This window comes from Bidens hawaiensis, unplaced genomic scaffold, assembly GCF_021521415.1.
Source record: "Bidens hawaiensis isolate Kalapana, Puna unplaced genomic scaffold, B.hawaiensis_p1.1 tig00014412_1, whole genome shotgun sequence".
NCBI lineage: Eukaryota > Viridiplantae > Streptophyta > Magnoliopsida > Asterales > Asteraceae > Bidens > Bidens hawaiensis.
In genome coordinates, this window is record NW_027492252.1 from 384,566 (window position 1) to 408,510 (window position 23,945).

General features: G+C 37.7%; 1 long non-coding RNA gene across 1 annotated transcript; it reads left to right on the plus strand.

Moving 5' to 3' along the window:
• Nucleotides 1–3,963: 3,963 nt before the first annotated feature.
• Nucleotides 3,964–5,342, plus strand: LOC143546679 (uncharacterized). The gene is made up of 3 exons (XR_013137632.1): nucleotides 3,964–4,761; nucleotides 5,136–5,230; nucleotides 5,312–5,342. It is a non-coding gene; the product is annotated as an uncharacterized LOC143546679 (long non-coding RNA).
• Nucleotides 5,343–23,945: the final 18,603 nt, after the last annotated feature.

The window sequence follows — 23,945 nt, forward strand, 5'->3', positions numbered from 1 at the left end:
AAAAGGGGAAAAAAAGTAACAGAGGATTGAAGCAAGGTTACTAAGAATAAGAGCGGTACTGTGGCTTTAAGTTTTGGAGAAGTCAGATAAATTTTGGTTCAAAAGCTGGTGTGAAAATGATTATTTGGGAGGGAATTTTGGGAATTTAATATTAATTAGTTTTAAGTTATGGTGGGAGATAAAATTTTGGAGGGAAATCGGGTTTTTTTTTTTTGAACGGCGACTTTCTTAACGATGCAGGATCGTCGCAGCTTCCATACGGAAGCTACAACCGCCCCACTCGGGCCAAGACTATGTTGTCTTAACTGGGCCCACGCTTGGCATCTGAGTTTGGCTAGGCGTTCTCCGAGAAAATTTCAGGCCACCTGCCACTTGACATATGTTGTACCAACTGCAAAGGGGGATACCCTCGTCCCTCTGCAACTAATACACCCTAATAGAAAACTCCGACGGCCCTCCGGTTCAAACCTGTGACCTCAGTGGAGGGCAGTGAACTAACCATCATTGTGCCCGACCACTGGGGAGACCCAGTGGTTGGAAATCGGTTAATAGGAGGGAATTTTATAAATGTAGGACAATATTTGACTTCAGATAAGAAAATTAATATAAATTAACATAAGGCTTATGTGATAGTCTTTTAGTGATTTTAAATTTAAATAAGTGAATTAGAGTATTCTCAATCTATCTTTTAAATTTATGTGAAAAGAGTTTGTAAATTATAAGGTGAGGTTTGAGTGGTTGTGAGTGTAATTTATATGGTGGAATAAGATAATGTAGTGATTTTTTGTAAATTTGGGAAAACTTTATTTGTCCTTATATATTTTTTTAATATTTGTTAAATTAGTTGTGAGCAGAGCAGAGAGAAAACTATAATAATAAATATATAAAAAATATTATTTAATTAAACATGAGAGAAATGTAGTGTCTTGTAGTGTAATTATAGATATGGAGATGGGGAATGAGCTGGGACTTAGAAAGAAAAGATAATTATTAAAGATGTAAAAATGTATTATTTAACTTTATATAAAATAAAATGTATTTTTTTATTATTATTATAAAGATAATGATAAAGAAACTTCAGGAATGCTTACTTTTAAAAGACAGACATGCCTCTTAATGGTTCAGTATAAGATTGCTAAACAACAATTTAGTGTAAAATATAATAATAATTATGATTTACCCAATCCAATTATTGTTTGACAATAATTCTTATGTATAATCGATCTATGTTTGACAATGATTCTTATGTATATTAATTGTGATCGACTATGGTTTAACTAAAAATTTTTTTGCCTACCCGTTATGACTTTGATAACAATATCTACTTATATTATGTTTTCAAGAACCAAGTCTTTCTATTTTTTACTAGCATCTTAACAAAAAATTATTATGAACTCTTCATAGTACCTCACAAAATAAAGGCGACCACCATCTCCTTGCCACATAGATTTATGAAATCATATCAATTAGATCCAATCAATGATTGCCAAGGGCCTTTTAGGAAGGGAAAGGTTACCTCTAGCTATCTAACAATTGTAGTTGATTTACGAACAACCATAAAACAAAATCCAAAATGACACACACTGAAGAGATGTCGATCCCTTTAAAAATCCAAGTTAACACGAGCTGGTATCTGGTCCAACAGTATCATCCAAGCCATTATTGACCATGATCATTGTCATGGACCGTTATTTAACTCACATTGACATTAATATGTTGTGTTTAGCAATGTGTGTTAGAATGAGTCATAAGTAGTTATGCATCACAACAAGTGTTACTGGTCATAACAAAAGGATCAAATATAATCAAGGGTGCAAATTTATGTCACGACATAAAGCTAACACTAATATAGTTGGTTTAAGTTTAACACCCAAACCCGTTTACCTAATGGGTTGTATTTGGATCAACCTAGGAGTTAATGGTTGAATGGTTTAACTCGCTTGTTTTTTAAACGTGTTTTATGCATGTGAATGTCTTATGACAAAATCAAACTGAGTTTTATCTTTAATTCTAACTTGTTCATCTAACATTACTAACTCTTGAATATGGTGGTACAACATATATATAATACACACCCCTTGTTACCTTTGTTAGTTACTTCATCGACTCCGGTTGGTTAAGTTTCAAACGTCATAAGGCAAAGCTTCATGGAGGACTTCGAGTTCTTGATATATATATACACACACATAACTTATTTATACATGTTATTTATGCCTAACTTCTGCTCATTTTAGTTTGTTAGTCACATTTACAAGTCTTGGGTATGTGGAGACCATCGATGAACTCATTGTGAGATGGAAACCGAACCAAACCGAACTTTGGTTAAAAAGGCTTGTTGTTGACCTTTTAGTTGTAGAACTTAAATATTTTCATTTGTACATTATTATACAAGATCTATGATATATGGGTATGTGGAATCCATCTATGAACTTGTTATGAGATGGAAACCGAACCGATCCGATTTTTACTCGCTTAAGACACACACGTGTGTTTTTAGCTATCAAGACTTGTATATTTCTTTAAAAATAGTTTACAAACTGATTTTTATTATTTTCTTAAGTACTTGGAAATGTTGGATCCAACTTGACCTCATAACAAAGTTTGGACCGACAAAACCGAACACTCGCTTAACGTACGTTGTTAGTTCTAAACAATAGATCTACATACTTGGTTAAGCCTTATAAAGTTTTTGTGAGTTATCTCATAACAATTAATATTTTGGAAAGTTGACTTTGGGTTTGACTATTCGTCAAGACCCGAACCAACAACCCGAACACTCGTTAAAGACCCGTTTTAGTATCTTTAGCCTAATGGAACTTGCATTTTAGCATTTTCCCCACCTTATTACTTAACATTGGTTAAGTAAATATTAAGGTTAGATACTTTAACCCGGTTATGAGCAAACTTACATTTTTAAAAGGGTTATTATTATAAATTCTTAAATAGTTACATTTTAAACCTTGAACTTTAATTGATTAATTTTTGCAACAATTATTTTATTTAAAGATCTTCAAGACAACCTTTCTAAATCCAAGACTTTCTTTTATTTAGGCTTCATACGTTAAACTCGTCGTTCCGGCAAATCTCCAAATAATCAATCTTTCAAGTTTATTACTTGAACGTGAGTAACTTCATACCCCGTTTTTCTATCTTTTGTTTTGGGGGTGACATTTCATCTTATCTAAACTAAATGTTTCATACTTGGGTCTTAAAACACAAACGTTTTTGTATACTTTACTTGAATAATTGCTCGATTTGGTGTTCTATGCTTATTTGTCTATATGTTTATCGCTTTTGAATGGTGGAACTATAAATCCTAGACCATTTGGCAACCCCTCATGGCAAGGTGTCGTTAACGTAATGCAATTAACGATAACTATAAAATCCTAAACTATTTGGCAACCCCTTATAGTTGGGTGTCGCTAACATGTTAGCGATAACTATTTTATCCAAGTTTATAGCCATTATTTATGGTTTTGTATACTAGTTTTGTGGCTTTTCTTACTATATATCTATATATTCAAACTTATGAATTGCTCACCAACCTTTGTGTTGACAAACTTTATTTTATGAAATGTTACAGGTTTGCATCTAGGTTGATTATGGAGTTCGGTGAAGAAAACGTCACAAATACCGTTAGGATATTAGCAAAAATGAACAATATTTGATTTGCTATATTTTGTGATATTTTGTTGTATTTGACTTATGAATATTTGGTTATGTGACATTTTCTATGTTGTGAAATGAAATGAGTTTGTTAAATATTGTCGCTTTAAATAGTGTCATGCGCTTATGGGCAATCGTTACACCTCGGCATGTTCCGCCGCCTTTGGTCGGGGTGTGACATCGCGCTACAATATTTATCAATTTGATTGTTTATTTGTTATTTTTATCAATTTGATTTAACTTATTACGGAGATCAATAACTGCAAGTATTCCAGTCACACCCAAAATTTTAGTATTCCAATCAAATTTCCGAGTAGCAATAAAAGACTAAACTAAGGTTAACTTTATTGTTGAGTTGCAAAAGTATTTTTATGTTGATGGATATACGTACAAGTTTGTTGGAGATAATCCTTAGTTGTTTATGGGCTATTTTGAATATTTTTTATGACAGGTAACTCTGGCTACCTCGAAAACTCTTGTGTATTAGTAATTGGAACCAGTTATAACCCGGCCTGACTCGTTACCCCGTCGGATGCAACCCACCCAGTTTGCTAGGTATACAGGTAATGATAAACTGCATAAATGTTTCATGTTATTATTTTTAGGATACTAGAGAGACGGGAAATTCTACTGATTATCCATGTGTGTTTTAACGGAATTTCTCTGCGACTATTTGGGATTAAGCTTTCTAACAGGATAAAAATTAGTTTTTGATGAGCTGGCCTAATGTATACATAGTTAGTATGTCAATTAGTTCTGGAAAGCAGTTAAGCTTTTTAACAAGATAAAGATGAAATTGATGGCCCTAGTATATGTGTTTGTTATTTATGTTGATGAATGATGGATGCTTCATCATATTAGTGCGAAATAACTTGGAACGGTTTTGTTTTCATTTACTAATATTCATAATAATTCATATGTGGTGCATACAGTTATGTACTAGTGGTCCTATTATCAACATCAATGAAAACAAATTGCTTAGCACATTTTAACTATAATATTCACCAAAAACAGGTTGACTTGGTGGGAGCAAACTGATAGAGGCAAGCATATGAATCACAATAGGATATTTCTTACTTCCATTCTTGTAGTGCTGTAAGTTTTCTCGGTTGAAGTTTACACTATCATTATCATCTTCTAATATCATTGCATTTTGAAGTTTATTAGAATGCATATCGCTCTCTATATAAAGGTTAGTTATAAACTTTAAGTGTCTCTTAGAAAAGAATACAAATAAATTGGGCATCAGTTTTATGGGTCTTGTTCAGTTATAAAAGCTGGTTTGATTTTATGGTGTTCACATTTAATATCAAAGCGTTATTTTTTTGTTGTCTTATACTTGAAGGTATAATTGAGGCGGATTTAAGTTATTAGTTGCTGCAATATGCTATATTTACAGCTGCTACCCTACCCCTTGTCCAAAACCAGGTACTTGTAACATTGTTTTTGTGTATTGTTGCAACCATGAGGTCGATTCAACCTAATGCAAAATTTGAAGACTATAAATTATCAACCCTGGACACGGACAGATGGAAATATTGAAATTGATATTGCACCCAAACTTGTAAGCTTCCTTTGACTTTTTATAGATGTCAATTTTGACCCGATTAATTTTACTCGGTTGATATGAGTTTTTTTTTCATAGGTCAAAATAACATAAGCAGATTTAATAGGTGATTGAAAGTTACCCTTTGGTACACCATTAAGAGTGCTCTCAAAATTAATAGCAACTCATCTTACTGTTATCAAATTTTAATATCTTTACATGAATATTTCATCCAAACATGACCATATAATCTTTAGTGATCTAAAATGAGCATGTATCAAGAGGATGGTGAAAAGCCTAGACCTAAATGAGCTAGTTGGTGGTATAGATATTGGACCAAAATGGTGTGAAGTACCAATATAAATGAATGAAAAGTTGGTGAGATCATATGGGTTATTTTCCACAATTCAAGATCGTATTGGTGCATCCATCGCATGGCCTTGTCCATTCATCTCGGTATATATTTGTTAAACTTGTGATACGAATAATTTTAAAAACATGGAACTTAATGCTATACATGGATGGTTTATTTGTAGGTAGTTCGTGAGGATTGAGGACGCATGATGACTCGGGATTTTATGGTGCTTGTTTCTTTTATTGCTTTTAAAATTTTTTGTTGAGTGTTACAAGAGCTTATGTTGGATGATGTTATAACTTATTTATGTTTAGTGTTTTCGTTATGAATAAGCTTATTTAATATAATATAGTTTTATTTCTTTCAATATTTATATGTCCATAATCGTATCATAAAATTGTGTGTGGATGTTTAAAAAGGGTCGTATAATATGATATGTTAGGACTTTGAATTTTGTCCTATTAAACGTTAGAACATTGTAAAATTGTCATAATATGTTTTTGTAGGACGTTTAAGTTGTTCATAGACATATTATACGACCATAAAATTTAGTTTCATAATCTTGTTTGGGATATTAGGACCTTTTCTTGGTACTATAATGTTAAATCATAAAAGTCCTATAATTAATTTTTAAGGACGCTTGTATGTGTATTAAAAGATTAAAGGTAGGTAAGAACATTTTAAAAACATTGAAAAAGTGTCCTAATATGTTTTTATTGGGACGCCTTTTAGGTTGTTAATGAATATATTATGCGACCATAAAATTGGTTTTATAATCTTATTTGGGATATTAGGACGCTTTTTGAGTTCTGAGAATTATTACGACCCCTTTATATGAAACTCTTTTCTCGTTGGTCCTATTAAATGAAATGTCCTATAAAATAGCATTTTATGACACTTTTGTGCGTACTAAAAAGACTTTTTTGTTGTAGTGGTAGTTAGGAAAAATGACCAGAGTTATAAAAACACCATGATTATTATTATAATAAACCGGGAATTTAATCCCTTTTTACAAACATAAGTTTTATAGGGTCAAACCCTAATTTACAAAACACGTTTCTTTATTCTGGTGACAAGCCACTTATTTAAGCTGGAAGCCCGCAGACATCATTCCTTTGTCTCTAACAAGTCACCTGAAACACGTTTAAAATATTTGATCGGCAAGAAATAACGGTGAGTACATTCATTTGTAAATGACACATTTTACAGTTACAGCATTAAGATGTTTTTACACCTGCCTGCTTACAAATTACCGAAAGGTACTTGTCACTCGACCGTATCTATGACTGTAGTCATATTACTTATTGGCTAACACTTGTCCAATTGTTGGTGCATTATGTCAGTAGTTCAGTATCTAGTGTCTGTAATCGTGTTAGTTTGTTTTGTTTTGATTTGTATAGGTTGTCTCACAAGTTCGCCTAATATAAGCGAACTTGTGGACAAGAGAAGTTATAGACAACTTTGCCTAGTCTGTTAGGCGAAGTTGTCGATAACTATATATGCCTTAGCTACGGCTTTTGTTAAAAAAGTTTTCAGAACGTGTAATTGTGATTTGCATATCACGTGTTAAAGGAGTTGCAATACAACGTGTCTTTTGAGTATTGTAACGTGTATTTGTGCTTGGTTTTAACGTATATCGCATCGAACACTCGTATCGTCTTACGTAGGGATTCCGCACCTACGTAGTACGAGATACTTCCGTGTAGATCCGGCTAGGAACCTACAATTGGTATCAGAGCTTTTGCTCGTGATTGTGTGGTTCGGGATTATCACACGAGTGTAGAAATCGTTCCGTTCGACTATTCGCGGAACGAGTTTACGTTGAAATACCGAGTTTTTGTGTCCTACTCATCTACCAATATCAAATATAACCCATTACACCTTCGCATACCTCGCAATACGACAAATTAAAACCTGCAAAATCCTTGTGTTCATCAGGCGAAGTTGCCGTCACTGTTTGTAGGGTTTAGGCGAAGATATAAGTTTAAGCGAAGTTATCATCAACTTCGCTTGTCTCACAAGTTCGCTTGAATTAAGTGAAGTTGTCAAGAAGCGAAGTTAAACATCAAGCGAAGTTAAGGTTTAGCGAAGTTGTGTATCAGCGAAGTTAAGCTTAAGCGAAGTTAAGCATAACTTCGCCTACTGGGCACTATTCAAAATAATAAAAAATTATTTTATACTTTCCTCGTGTTTTGAGTTGTGTTTCTTTCAACGATGACTTCGATAAACATCACGGAACTACTGAAAATGGAAGTTGAAGCCGGTTCAGCAACTAAGGCTCCGAAAATGCTTAAGGGTACTGATTTCGTTGCTTGGAAAGATCGATTTGAATAGTATGTTAAATATCAAGATGCTAAGATGTGGGTGTGCATACAAGATGGATACATTCCACCAACGGCCTTGTTTGAGGGTCGTGATCAAATAAAGAAGTACAGTAAGATGGATGAGGAGGAGAGGAAAATGTATGAGGCAGAGAGTAAAGCTCATGCGGCTATCACCATGGCTCTTCCACAAGAGATTCTTCACACCTTCAGGAAATACAAAACCGCTAGAGAGCTATGGGAAGCGCTAGAAAATCGATATGAAGGGAATGTGGGGATATGTGCATCCAAAATTAAGCTACTAAAAACCCAATTCTCGGTGTTCAAATATTCGAAAAATGAATCACTTGATGATATCATCACAAGATATTATCACCTGATGACCGAACTCAGCAATTACTCCATTGTATACAAAGAAGAGGAGATAGTAGAGAAACTTCTTGATGCTCTTCCACCGAAATAGGAAATGTACACGGTTTTGATGAGAGAAGATAAAGAGTTTGCCGATATTGATTTGGAAACAGCAGTCAATAAATTACAAACTTTTGAACTAAACATGGTTCGGAAAGAGACACCAACTGATCAGGTTCAGGATCCGGGAGTGTACGGTGCAAAAGTTAGTTCAAGTTCAAGTTCAAGGTCAGAATCATCTGCATACTACTCAAAGGGAGACTCAAGCTCAAACTCAACTCATGATGGTCATGTGACTCTCAACATGGATGGTGATGTATGTTTTGTAGCTGGAGGAAGTAATTCTTCAAAACCTCAAGCCACAACTGGTAGTTTTTCATCAAATGTTCCGACCAACAACTATTCGCAGATGCCCATGAGTGTTAAATCAGCTGAACAACAGTTTGCTCTCTATGCATCCTTCATTGCATCTTACGAAAACTACATCAAAGGTAAAATAGTCGACCCTGCAACTTTAGATGAAGACTATGATCAGATCGATGCTGATGATCTAGAAGAGATGGACCTGCAATGGCAGATGGCTATGATAGTAAGAAGGGTTAAGAGATTCATGAAGAAAAAAGGCAGAAAGTTCGTTTGAGAAAGACTAGTGTTTGACAAATCAAAGGTTAGATGCTACAACTGTCAACAAAATGGTCACTTTGCCAAGGAATGTACCAATGAGAGAGTCGAACGTAGTCAGAACAGGCCTGCACAACAGAATGGGGGAGATAGTGAGAATAAGGCTATGGTATCTAGACACAATAGTGGGTATAACTGGAACCTACAGGTTGAGGAAGTCTTCGAACAGGCAAATTTGGTGAACATCGAAACTGCAGGAAGTGAGAAAGTGACGGGAGAAAATCAAGCTTACATGGCATAAGTGAACGATCAGCTCCCTGAGGTAAGTTCTGAACTTCATTGTATGCAATGTGAAAATCTGTCTGAACAATTGAAAATAGTAACTGATCAGTTTGTTAGTTTGGACGCTCAATTTAAAACGTTAAAAGAAGATCATCATTACACTAAAACTAGAGAAAACAGTTACTCGGTAAAAATAAAAGCCAGTCTAGCTGAAAAAATACAAGTAATTGATCTTAGTTATGAAGTGTTAGAGGAAAAAACAAAACTAATTGCTGACAGGGATAAACAGATAGCTGATTACCAGGTAAAAGTGGTGGAATTAAACAGAAAAATTGAACAATTTAGAAATTCCTCAGCAATGCTTGATCACATCGTAAGTGTTCAACGTTCCCCAGTTAACAAAGGGGGAATTGGGTTTTCTGAGGTTCCACCACCATATAACCATAACTATACGTATGATCCTAGTAATCAGAAATCTGTTGATGTTGAAATTAGTCAGACAGTTCCTGTCAAAGTTTCGATTAAAGAACCTGAAGTTAGTAAAAGCGAAACATGTAAGCCTGTTTCAAATGTTAAGATTTCTGTTCCTAGTTCTGTCTCATCAAATTCGGACAAGACATCCGAATCTAGTGAGATAAAAGAAGAGGTAGTGTTACTAAAACGTGGGGAGGAATATAAGCCAACTGAAAAGAACTCTCCCCTAAACCCGTTTGTTCCACCATATGTTAGACAAACGAATAGTAATGCAACCTCAACATCTGAAACAACTGTTGAGACGAAAGTTGAACACAGGAGCTGTTTCAGATGCAATCAAATAGGACACCTGATTGCTGATTGTCCTCTAAATCAGAGATTCAGAGGTATGAGGCCTCCGAAAACTGAGAATAAAACTAACAGTAATTACTATAATGGTAAGAATGCTAACTTTCCAAAATTCAGACATTGGACTAACCCAAGATTTCAAAGAAATCGATCTCAGTTTTTCCCAGTTAACAATCGAACCAACAATTATAATTCAGTTAATCCACTAAGGTTTGGATGGCCTCATAGTCAATTCTCAAGAAGGTATCCTTATAGAACTTACAGAAATCATTCTCAATACGGGATGCCGTTTAACAGATTTAATTGACCCAAGACCAGTAGGTCTTGGGTCCCCAGATTTTAATCCTTTTCTTTAATCGTGCAGGAACAGTTGAACAGGACTGCAAACAATCTGTGGGTTGTGGACAGTGGCTGTTCCCGGCACATGACTGGTAACAAAAATTTGTTACACGAATGGAAACCTGTTCAAGGAGGAAGAGTTAGTTTCGCTGGAGATAGCGGTGGTAGAATTACTGGTATTGGAACTGTGACAAATGGTAAAATGAAGTTAGAAAAGGTGAATTTTGTAGAAGAGTTGAAGCATAATTTGTTGAGCGTATCTCAGATTTGTGACAAAGAGTACACAGTGCACTTTACCAAAGATGAAGCAATTGTTCTGTATCCTGGTTTCAAGATACCAGAGGCATGGGTGTTGATGAAAGCTCCAAGAGAAAAGAACACACACGTCATGGATATGAGGTCAACTGAGATGGCAACAGAAGAATCATGTCTTCTGTCAAAAGCAACTGAATCGGAGTCCGAGTTATGGCATCGAAGAATGGGGCATATACATCTTCGAAAAATGAACTACATTGTCAAGAATGGGCTGGTGCTTGGTGTTCCCTTAAAAAATTTCAACTTTGAAGACCAATGATTATTGTGCAAGAAGGGAAAGCAACACAAGAAACCTCATCTCACCAAGAAGGTTAATTCAATTGTCAGTACCCTAGACCTACTTCACATGGATCTTTTCGGTCCCGTGAATGTAAAGAGTCTAGGTGGAACGACATACTGCTTGGTAATAACCGATGATTACTCTCGATACTCGTGGGTATACTTTCTGAAGACAAAAGATGAGACGGTTCAGTTGGTAATTAACTTGATTACTAAGGTTGAGAATATTGTGGGGAGAAAGGTTAAGTACATCAGGAGTGATAATGGGACAGAGTTCAAAAACTACCAGATGGAGCTGTTCTGCTTACAGAAAGGGATACACCACCAGTACAGCGCCCTGTATACTCCGCAACAAAATGGGGTGGCTGAGAGGAAGAACAAGACGCTAATTGAAGGAGCCAGAACCATGCTGGCTGATGCTAAACTTCCCGTGGTGTTCTGGGCTGAAGCAGTTGCCACAGCCTGTTATATCCTTAATCGTGTTTTAACTGTTAAAAGGCTAAATAAAACTTGTTATGAACTTATGCATGGTCGAAAGCCAAACTTGAATGGTCTCGAACCATTCGGGTCCCCATGTACGATTTTAAAGACAAACTCTAAATTTGGTGAGAAAGCCGACGAAGGTATTTTAGTCGGATATGTTGTTGGGACACCCAACAGAAGAGTCTTTAATTTATCGAACAGCAAGGTTGAAGTGGTATGTAACATCGACATCACGAGTTACAAACCACCAATGCCCAGCACGGGACCCGCTGAAGCTTTTGACTATGATAAACTGTTCAAATCCTTTAATATGCCTTACTTGGATTTTGCAGAAGTTGATGAGAAAATTGCTTCACAGTTTCCGTATGATGAGGAAGAAAATATTATGCAACGTCCACGATACGATGAGTGTTATCCCTCCTCGTCAAGAACCGCTGATATTCCTGCTGCCTCTACTGAGGAAGAATTCTACAATCCTTTTCACTCTCTACATCAATCACCCATTGATGAACTCTCTTCGAACTTGGAAAACAATCTGGAAGTCAGTACGGTTTCGACTACTGGAGTTCACAAAAATCATCCTTTAGAGAATGTGATAGGTGATCTGTCTGACGGTGTACAAACAAGACGAAGCTTGAATGAGCACACTTGTGTTTTCGCAAGCATTAAAGAAATGGGTATCTTAAATGAATGCTTGTACACCTGCTTCATCAGCCAGATTGAACCAAAGAATTATCAAATGGCTCTCAAGGATAGCTCGTGGGTCGAAGCCATGCAAGAAGAGTTAGCTCAGTTCGAGAAGATGGAAGTCTGGAAGTTGGTAGCAAAACCGAAGAATGTACATGCTATTGGCACAAAGTGGGTCTTTAAGTGTAAGAGAGATGAGAAAGGAATAATCATAAGAAACAAGGCGAGGCTGGTAGTTAAAGGGTTTAATCAGCAGGAAGGAATCGACCACAATGAAGTGTTTGCTCCTGTGGCAAGATTGGAAGCGATTCGACTATTTTTGGCATTTGCTGCACACAATGAGATGAAGGTATTCTAATTAGACGTGAAAAGTGCTTTTCTTAATGGTAAAGTCGATGAGGTAGTATACGTTGAACAACCTCCGGGTTTTCCTGACCCTGACTTTCCTGATCATGTGTACAAGCTGAGTAAAGCGCTATATGGACTACATCAGGCCCCTCGTGCCTGGTACGCCACCTTATCTGATTACTTACTTGAGAATGGGTTCGAAAGAGGAAAGATTGACAGCACGTTGTTTGTAAAGAGAAAAGGGCGAGATTTTCTACTAGTTCAAGTCTACGTAGACAACATCATATTTGCTGCATCAAAGTCGTCATGTGTCAAGAGTTTGAAGAAGTCATGAAAAAGAGGTTTGAAATGAGTGCAATGGGTGAGTTAACTTTCTTTTTAGGATTGCAGGTTGATCAGAAGAAATATGGGATGTTCATCCATCAAACTAAATATGTCCAAGACGTTCTCAAACGCTTCAAGATGGAGGACAACACTCCATTTGATACTCCAGTTTGCGTCAACCACAAACTAGGTACTGATTCAGACAGTGATGCAGATGTGGACCCCACCCAATATCGAGCAATCATAGGTTCTTTAATGTATTTAACTGCATCTAGACCTGACATTATGTTTGCAGTTTGTCTCTGTGCTCGTTTTCAGGCAAACCCAAAGGAATCTCACATGAAGGGAGTGAAGAGAATACTGCGGTATCTCAAAGGCAAGCCTAAGCTGGGATTGTGGTACACGAAAGGGGGAGACCTGGACTTGGTTTCTTACACAGACTCTGACTATGGAGGGTGCAATCAGAACAGGAAGTCGACAACCGGCGGATGTCAGTTTCTGGGAGGAAGATTGGTGTCATGGCAGTGCAAGAAGCAGACCTCAGTAGCCATTTCTACCTGTGAAGCAGAATACATGGCAGCATCAAACTGCTGCTCCCAGGTTCTTTGGATACAACAGCAATTGCGCGATTACGGTCTGAATTTTACTCAAACTCCTATTTGTATTGATAGCACTGCTGCAATCTCAGTAACTAACAATCCCGTAAAACATAGCAAAACTAAACACATTGACATTCGTCATCATTTTATACGGGATTGTGCTGAGAAGAAATTAATAGTGCTCGAAAAGGTTGATTCGTTAGATAATTTCGCTGATCTTTTTAATAAAGCGTTTGACAGAACTCGTTTTCAAAATCTCGTTGAGCTTAATGGGATGATCAATCCCGAGTAACCGTATTTTTCGTTTTTACTTAAAAAAAAACGTCACTATCGCTTAGAATTATGTCGGTTGCTTCAGTTTGAAGGACATATCTTCGGATGTGTTTGGTCCTCACTTCTACCAGTAGATTATGAGGATAGCCATTAACCGGATGACTGAAAGTGACTGGGCGGTTTATGATGTGGTTTTATTCTTTCGCTGAAAAATAGTCGTTCATACTTAGTTAGAAGGACACATATTCGTATGTGGTCGGTCCAGCTGATCCATTGGATCTTCAGGATAGCCGTTTACCTAAAGACTTTGACTTGATCGGGGCGATAGAATTTAAATTGTTTTTTAGGAGATGATATAATTTTTCAAGTCTACAACTTCGAAAGAAGACTCTATACAATGTTTCTAAGAAAATTGATCCAACCTTGGAAAGTGATACACAAACTATTTCTGTGTGCTTAACTAGTGAAGTTATTAGGCCTAAAAGACTCTAGAACAGTCATTGTATGTTATGGTAGCTTTTTATGGTGCGTAAAAGTTAAAGTGATACTAACTAAATCTTCTCGATTTAAAGGGAAGACTCATTAAGAGTTGTGTATGTCTCCATATACATCTTTCCGAATGATACGCAGAAAAGCGATTACCCAGTCATACACGAGCCCGTGAGTGTTCTGATTCCCAAGAAGATAGTGTGTCAAGTACCTGCAGTGATCCAGATTCGGGACTTGCAGTAGTCTACTGTTTGAAGCTATGTAAATCTTTATTATTTAAAAAAAATGATGATGTTAAGCCTTCTGAAGCCTATTATGTTATACTTATCAATCAAGAGGCAAGAAAGAGAACGGGAAAAAGACTCTAAAGATCAAGATGTACTTACTGTTTAATCAGACACTACGGGTCGAGGTCAACTCGGGGTGACTCGGGGAAAGTCAAATAAGCTTTGAGAATAGATGGGAGGCATCACAATCTCTGATGTGTTGTCCGTTTAAATTTTGAGCTTAATTGAACCTAATCCGTATCACAGAAGCGATGAAAACCATACCAAGTCGTTTACCTGCTTACAACCTGTTTCTTTAAGTCATAATACCGCTGAACATGGATCTATGTGACAGTCACTTAACTAGTATGATTCCTGTTCGGATCTTTTCTAAAACATGCTAGTCCCTGTCAAGACTGAAATTTGATCCCGTGTACTTTATTTCGAAAATTTTCACTGCACATGTCGTTTTATGGTATAAAACTTGGTTACTTGGTAGTTGAATGTAACGTTAAATCTTTAACGGAAGTTTTTGAAAGACAGTTGCACTTTGTTCAAATTTATAAGGGTCTGTTTTGTAAGTTTAATACTAAGCGAAGTTGTGAAAGGGCGAACTTGTTACAGGGCGAAGTTAAGGGTAAGCGAAGTTAACCCTAACTTCGCCTGTGTAATGTTCAGCCCTATATAAGGGTCAACTTAGTCAAACATTTTACATAATTTTTCAAAACCCAGCGAAGTTATCATACTAACCCTCGGCGAAGTTACCTCTCGAATCAATTCGTGTTGTTATATCTCAGTTTCAATCCTTGTTAAAGGTGTGTAGGGTCCGGATGATTTATAATTCATGTCGATCACGTTAATTAGATGCCGTTTTGGTCCGATTCGAGATCTCGTTCATGCAAACCTTTAAACACCCACTTTTCAAACCCTTTTTAACGTGTTCATAACTAATGTGGTCGTCGAGATCTCTTTAGTTACATGTTTTTATTGTCCACAATCACCAAATTCACCAAACAAGCATCGAGTGGCCTACTAAACTGTCGTCGTTTCAGTTCAGGCGAAGTTATAGTTTAGGCGAAGTTGTTCTCAACTTCGCCTTAGGCTTAACTTCGCCTGCTGCTTTAATTTTTAACTAATCAGGGGCGAAGTTGTTCAAGGGGCGAAGTTATGGTTAGGCGAAGTTATCCTTAACTTCGCCTTAGACTTAACTTCGCCTTGTGCTTTTCATATTATTTTAAAGTTAATCTGTTGTCAGGCGAAGTTATTGTATAGGCGAAGTTGTGCTCAACTTCGCCCTATGTCTAACTTCGCATGCACACTAAATTTTCTCGTAACTTCGCTCATGGTAATAGGCAAAGTTATGATTTGCTTTGACGATTTTCTAACTTAGTCCGTTTGTTATGCAGATATGGCAGCTGTAGCAGGAGCCGGTGGTGCTGGTGGTGACGAATGTGGTAATAACGACCGTTAGTTCTTTCCGGGGCACAATATGTACATAACACTGGACCCGGATGCTAGCGGTGTTGATGATTATCACGAGATCATCACTTTTCTCATTCGCTCGCGTATCTTCCATGCTATTACTACAACTTTGCCCATTTCTCTGCCGAACATAGAAGACTTCTGGCAGACAGTTGAATATGATTGTAGAGTCGAACCGCCGGTCATGCGCGCCACAGTTAACAATCAAGAGGTGCAGTTCTCATCAGAGATGGTGTTTTATTAAGAATGGGCTATTCTGGTCCATTGGGTGACACTCAGAGACGTAAGGGATTTTTGTTGGATCAATGGCGTTTTCTCATGCATGTGATGATCGTATGCATGTCGGGTCGTAAGGCTGGTATGGCCGGGATGGGTGCGACGATGCAGTCGGCAATGACAACACTGACTTACAACAAGCGTTACAGCTTCAGTCAGATGGTGTTTTATGAGATAGATCGTCAGAGACGTGCGGTAGCACGTGAAAGATTCTTGATGTATCCAAGATTCTTACAAATGATCTTGAATCATGTGGCACCTACGCTACCTCAGCGCCGTCCCATTCGATATGTAGAGAGCGTTAGCAAGAGGATATTCGCACAGTGCAGAGCGTCGAGTGCTCGAAGTAAACCAGAGCTTCGTCCACGACATACTACGCTTTTTGGTTATTTGATCAACCCGGTGTATGTTGCTCCTCGTGGGGACGAGTTTCGGGATCCGGCACCGCAACAGGCTGTTGGTTCCCAACCACCACCTGTGGTACAGCAAGAATTGCCTGCTGCTCTTGTTGTGGCACCGGAGGAACAAGTAGACCTTGAAGCTGCTTTTGGTGGCCAAGGATTTTTCGATATGGAACGAGTTGATCCTGAGGCAGAGGTTCAGGTCTCAATAGCAGAGGTTTCTGGTGTTGAAGTGTCAATGATAGCTACGTCTGTAGCTGATTCTAAAAGAACCGACTCTGACTCCTCAGCTGATGATGTTGCTGAAGCAAGACAGATACTGGTCGCCCAAGAAAGAATTCATGGAAAAAGAAAGAAAGATACAGATGACAGTGAGTCTGATTTTGAGGATGAGTTGGGTCGTTTGATTCGTCGATCTAAAAGGGTTAGAACTGGTGAAGGATCGGGAGCTGGTGAAAGCTCGAGGGTGGTTCGTTTCTCTCCACCCGCCTTATCTGGTATGACTATGGTCCCTGCGTCCATGACTGTGACAGGACCAATCACCTCGGATGTTCCCGTGGTATCTACATCATCTTCCTTTGGCATTCCACCCACTACTTTTCAGTTGTCGGCTCCAGAAATTGTTTCCTTGACACCTCCTACTCTTACTCCATCGGAGGTTGTGGCAAGATTTGTTGAGTCGACTGTGGTTGCCACCGCGGGATTATCTGTTACAATACCACCTGCGGTTACTTTTAAGCCTGATCTGATGTTCCGGCTACCTTGGGAATTTCTCCACCATATGCTCAAGACACTTCTCATATGAGGTTTGATTTTGATGCAACTTTATCTGACTCAGATAGGATAGCAGCTCTTGAAAGGGTCGTGACAGAACAATCAAGAATCAACCTAATCCAGACTGACGCTATTCAACGCCTTGTTGCAGAAAATCAAATTCAGTTGTCCCTCTTGATTGAGCACGGTAAACTTTTTTATGCTTTAAAGCAGTTCTTAGCATCTCAGGGGGAGACGAGTTGCAAGGGCGATGAGCTGAGGACGAAGAAGAGTAACGATAGAGATGATGATCCCAATGCATCGAAAGGTGCAGGTGGTGAGTAGCCAAGAACTGAACAAGCTCTTGGGACTTCCACATCTCAGGGGGAGTCAGCTGGTGCAACAGGTGAATCAGGGGGTGAAGATGTGGTGGTAGTGGATGATGAGGAGATGTTGGACGATGATATTGTAGGAGACGACGATGTGTTACCAGCTGAAGAGATTGAAAAGATAGGAGCTGACATTGTAATTGATAGTGAGATTGAAGAGGGAGAGATTGTGGAGGAAAATGTTGAGCATGAGATTCCAGAAGTTGATAAGACAAATGTGGGTCATGATATGGGAAGAGATGAGACTGAATGGGAAGAGCAGCCGAGATGGAAAGAAGGCTACGCTCAATGGTTCGTAAAGACAAAGAAACCAGCGGTTCCTACTATGTTTAAAAAGAGTTATAATATCAAAGGGTATGCTGAATCGAAGAAGAGGATTATATGCCGGTTGTATGATAAGCAGCTGAGGCTTTTTGTGATTAAACGTTTCGATGGGGTCCAGTACTTCAGGAGGTTGTTGAGATCGTTGAATATTTTGCCGGAGTGTGAGGTGAAGGATTTGGCCAACTTGGGGTTGATAAACAGGAGTGATGATAATATGGCTAGGATTATTGGAAAGATCGTGTGGAAAGAAAGTATAAAAGAGAAAAAGTTTGAGTTGTTAAAGCCGCAGAAAGGGAAGCTCGTTGAAGATAAAGACAGAGGAATGAGAGCTGATGGCAAACCTTGGATGATAATGAAGCATAAGCCTATCCGATGTTTGAAAGAAGTACCGATGAAACTAATGCCCAAGGATGTTCTAAAGAATCTGAAATGGTGGTATGTCGACAGTCAAACAGCAGAAGCGGTCATGGAGGATGAAGATGAACAAGAGGTGCTGAGAGTGTATGATCCTATGCACTTGGTGAATTTGTTTCAAGCCGACTTGTAGGTGCTAGATGAGAAAAAGACATTCTATATCCCTGCATGGAAAGATGAAGCCAAGAAATATCAGAGAGTAGTTTCCGTTTGTGTCAGAGAAGGTGTTCATGCTTAAAGACGAGTGACTCGAGATTTTTGATTACAAGACACGTGATTGAAGATAGAGATATGAAGCTACTGCCAAGGGGGAGTCTGTTGGTGCATTATGTCAGTAGTTCAGTATCTAGTGTCTGTAATCGTGTTAGTTTGTTTTGTTTTGATTTGTATAGGTTGTCTCACAAGTTCGCCTAATATAAGCGAACTTGTGGACAAGCGAAGTTATAGACAACTTCGCCTAGTCTGTTAGGCGAAGTTGTAGATAACTATATATGCCTTAGCTACGGCTTTTGTTAAAAAAGTTTTCAGAACGTGTAATTGTGATTTGCATATCACGTGTTAAAGGAGTTGCAATACAACGTGTCTTTTGAGTATTGTAACGTGTATTTGTGCTTGGTTTTAACGTATATCGCATCGAACACTCGTATCGTCTTACGTAGGGATTCCACACCTACGTAGTACGAGATACTTCGTGTAGATCCGGCTAGGAACCTACACCAATAAGTAACGTGTAATAGCCCAGTAGGCAAGCCTTGTATACAAAACCCCACAATACCAGTAGTAACCATCTCGTAAGTCTACAAAGACTTAATCACTGTAATGTATTTAAAATACTTTATAAATACATTTCAAAATATTTAGACAATCTATCATGGGTTTTGTTGGTTTTGAAATCACCATGACAGTGTCGGAAAAATAGTTGTCTCGCACAAATGTGAGTGGTACAAAAACTCGAATGTCTCACCTTGCAAGTTTACAATTAAAGAACACCTCCTGGTATTAAGCACCTAGGATAAACACATTGTAGTATTATAACTAGATTAGTATAAAACGAATAATCATAACGATAATCACGAGAGTAGAAACTTTACACGATGGCACAATGTCATACCTTAACAGGCAGAGCTTTCGGATTCCTGTATATTTCTTTCGATCGGATATCGTTACGATAACTTGGGTATTATATTATACTCTTAATATTATGTATGTGTGTGAAATTCAGAGAGAATGTGAGATTTTGAGCAAAGAATGAATGTCCCGTTGGCTTCCTATTTATAGCAAGTTCTGGACCCCATCGCGGTACGCGATGGCTATAAATAGAAAGTCGTCGCGTATCGCGAAGAATATTGTAGCTATGTCGAGTCAGCCCTAGGCCTGCTATGTGGCAGGCTACGTGTCCTCTTCATAACCTCCACGTCGCGGTACGCGATGGGTAGCTATATCAGCCTATCGCGTATCGCTACGCCGCCATATATTTGGATAAGGTTACACGTCATCGCGGTACGCGATGAGGCTAACCCAAACCTGTCGCGTATCTCGATGGGAGACAAAAATACTAAGGCGGCCCTTAAGCGGCTCGCGGTGATGCGAGCGTGCGAAGTGCGCCATCAAAGGGCCACATTGCGCCCATCGCACTTCCCCCGTGCCCGTGCGCGTTCGGGTGCTTCGCACCCTCCGCTAGGACAATTGGGTGTGATTTGTTTTATAAGAACATTAACATATAAATTTTCTTTGTTATAAAGAACTTACTAGTTTTATAATCTAGCGATGTGGGACAAGGACTTACACTCCTATTTATACCATGGTGGAAGGCTTTCCTTTTCCTTCCTCCACCAATGTGGGATGAAATTTTCTCCTTTGTTTTCTTTAGTTTTTCCTTTAATATATTTTGGTGGTTTGTTATAGTCTCCCCTCCTTATTTTGAATCTCGTCCTCGAGATTTACTTGTAATAAGTGCGGGTACTTCCGTTTCATTTCGGATTCCAATTCCCAAGTATATTCTGGTCCACGTTTTGAATCCCAATTCACTTTGACCAGAACTATTCTTTTATGCTTGAGATTCTTGACCTTTCTATCTTCAATTTGTAAAGGTTTCTCAACGAATTTCAACTTTTCATTCACCTTTGTGTCTTGAAGGGGTACTTCTTGTGATTTTTCAGCTAAACACTTGCTTAAGTTACTTACATGAAATACATCATGTATACCTGACATTTCCTCTGGTAATTCTAGCTGATAGGCTACTGGTCCAATTCGTTTGATAATTTGAAATGGTCCAACAAATCGTGAACTTAACTTTCCTCTCTTTCCGAATCGGATTACTACCTTCCATGGAGATACTTTCAGTAGCACTTTGTCTCCAACTTGAAATTCCAATGGTTTGCGTCGATGATCCGCATAACTTTTCTGATGATCTCGTGCGGTCTTTAATCTTTCCTTAACTTGATTTATCTTATCAGTACTTTCTTGTACGATTTTAGGACCTGATAATTGTTTTCCTCCTATTTCTGCCCAACAAACTGGAGTTCTGCACCTTCGTCCATAAAGGGCTTCAAATGGGACAGCATTAATACTTGTATGATAACTGTTATTATAGGAGAATTCTATTAGTGGTAAATGGTCATCCCAATTTCCACCAAAATCTATTACACATGCTCTCAGCATGTCTTCCAATGTTTGTATGGTCCTTTCACTTTGACCGTCAGTTTGTGGATGATATGTTGTGCTCAAGTTTAATTTTGTTCCCATAGCTACTTGGATATTTTTCCAAAAATGAGAAGTAAAACGGCTATCCCGATCCGATACAATGGATAATGGAACTCCATGTAGCGAGACAACTTTGTCTACATATAGCTTAGCTAATTGTTCCATATTGAAAGTTTCCTTCATTGGTATAAAATGAGCTGATTTTGTTAATCTATCCACAATCACCCAGATTGTGTCATTACCTCTTCTTGTGGTAGGTAATTTGGTAACAAAATCCACTGTTATTAATTCCCAATTTCATTCTGGCATTTCTAATTGTTGAAGTAATCTGGATGGCTTCTGATGTTCTGCTTTAACTTGTGAACAAGTTAAGCATTTTGAAACATAACTAGTTATGTCCTTTTTCATTCCTATCCACCAATAGATTTTCTTCAAGTCTTGATACATTTGATGTCTTCCAAGATGCATTGTGTATTTGGATTTATGGGATTCTTCGAGAATCTTTTCTCGTAATCCTCCTATGATTGGTATCTAGATCCTGTTCCCCATTCGGAGAATTTCATCATTTCCTTTGACAAGTAGATCAATGGTACCATTTCTTTTCTCATCAGCAATATTATTTTCTTCTATTGCTTGTTTCTGAGCATTCTTTACTTCATCAATTAAATTGATTTGAAGTTCTAACCTTAAGGCTCACACTCTTTTAGGTTTCTCATGCTCTTTTCTGCTTAATGCATCAGCCACTATATTAGTCTTGCCTTCCCGATATTGGATTTCACAATCATAGTCGCTAAGAATTTCCATCCAGCGTATTTGCCTCATGTTAAGCTCCTTTTGCCCAAAGATATACTTTAAACTTTTATGATCTGTGAATACGGTAAACTTACTACCATATAAATAGTGTCTCCAGATCTTTAGGGCAAAAATTATTGCTCCAAATTCTAAGTCATGTGTTGTACAATTCTCTTCATGCTTCTTTAATTGTCTAGATGCGTAAGCAATGACTTTTTCATGTTGCATTAATACGCATCCCAATCCTGACTTAGAAGCATCACAACAAACTGTGAAATCTTCAGTTCCTTCTGGTAATGCAAGTATTGAGGCATTTGTTAACTTTTGCTTCAAAGTTATGAAAGCTTCTTCTTGCTTTGGTCCCCATTCAAACTTGACATTCTTACACGTTAACTTGGTTAACGGAACTACTATTCGGGAAAAAATTTGAATGAAACGTCTATAATATCCTGCTAATCCTAAGAAACTTCGAATTTCTGTAGGAGTCTTAGGAATTTCCCATTTTGTAATAGCTTCTATTTTAGCAGGGTCCACGTGAATACCTTTATGGTTAATCAAGTGTCCTAGAAACTATACTTCCTGTAGCCGAAACTCACACTTTGAGAATTTAGCGTAAAGCTTCTCTTTCCTCAATAGTGTCAAAAGTGTATGAAGATGTTTGACACGATCTTCACTGTTTTTGGAATAAATAAGTATATTGTCTAAAAAAACGATTACAAATTTATCCAAATATGGTTTACATATTCGGTTCATCATATCCATAAATGCATCTGGTGCGTTGGTTAACCCAAATGGCATGACTGTAAACTCATAATGACCATATCTTGTCCTAAAAGCTGTTTTAGGAATATCTTCTTCTTGCACTTTTAATTGGTGGTATCCTGAGCGTAAATCAATTTTAGAGAAATATCGAGCTCCTTGGAGTTGATCGAATAAATCATCAATTCTCGATAAGGGATAGTGATTCTTAATTGTGACTTTATTCAATTCTTTATAATCGATACACATACGCATTGACCCATCTTTCTTTTTGACAAACAACACTGGTGCTCCCCAGGGTGATGTGCTAGGTCGTATGAAACATTTTTCTAGCAATTCATCTAATTGCTTCTTTAATTCTAACATCTCTGTTGGCGCTAATCTATATGGTGCTTTAACAACTGGCGCTATTCCTGGTATTATATGAATTCTAAATTCAACTTCACGATCAGGCGGTTGTCCAGGTAAACCTTCTGGAAAGACGTCAGAATATTCCGATACTACAGGAATTTCTTTTAGCTCTTTTCCTTTGGAGCTAATGATTACAGAAATCATATATGCTACGCCTTGTTTCCTTATATAGCTTACCACTTTCATTACTGATATGAATTTCCTAGGCTTGAGCATCTTATCTCCTTAAATGGTAATGATTTTTCCTGTTGGCGTACGGATTTCAACAGAATTTGTATTACATAGGATTCGAGCATGATTGGCTACTAATCAGTCCATTCCTAATATAACATCGAATCCAGCCAGATTCATTGGGAGTAAATTTGCTTTAAACCGGTGGCCTAATAAGTTTTTGTTTTCTTCTTGGAGTACTTCATGAATATGAATGGAATTTCCATCAGCCATCTCTACCGTGCAGACTTGATTAAGTTTGGTTAATGGTTGATTTAAGGCTTGGCAAAACTTTGTGTTTATAAAACTTTGATTTGCTCTGGAATCAAACAATACTTTAGCGTAAATATTATTGATAATGAACGTACCCGCAATGATGTCTGGAATCATTGCTGTTTCTTGTGCAGTAAGCTGAAAAGCTCGTGCATTCTTCTTAGGCCCATCTGTGTTCTTTGCTTTATTTTCAGGCACCTTTATCAGCTTTGGACATTCTGGACGGATGTGGCCAGGTTCTCCGCAGTTATAGCAAACACGGCTTTCTTTTCTCCTACATTCTTCATCTGTATGTCCAACCATTTTGCAAAAATTACAATACTTAGTTTTCT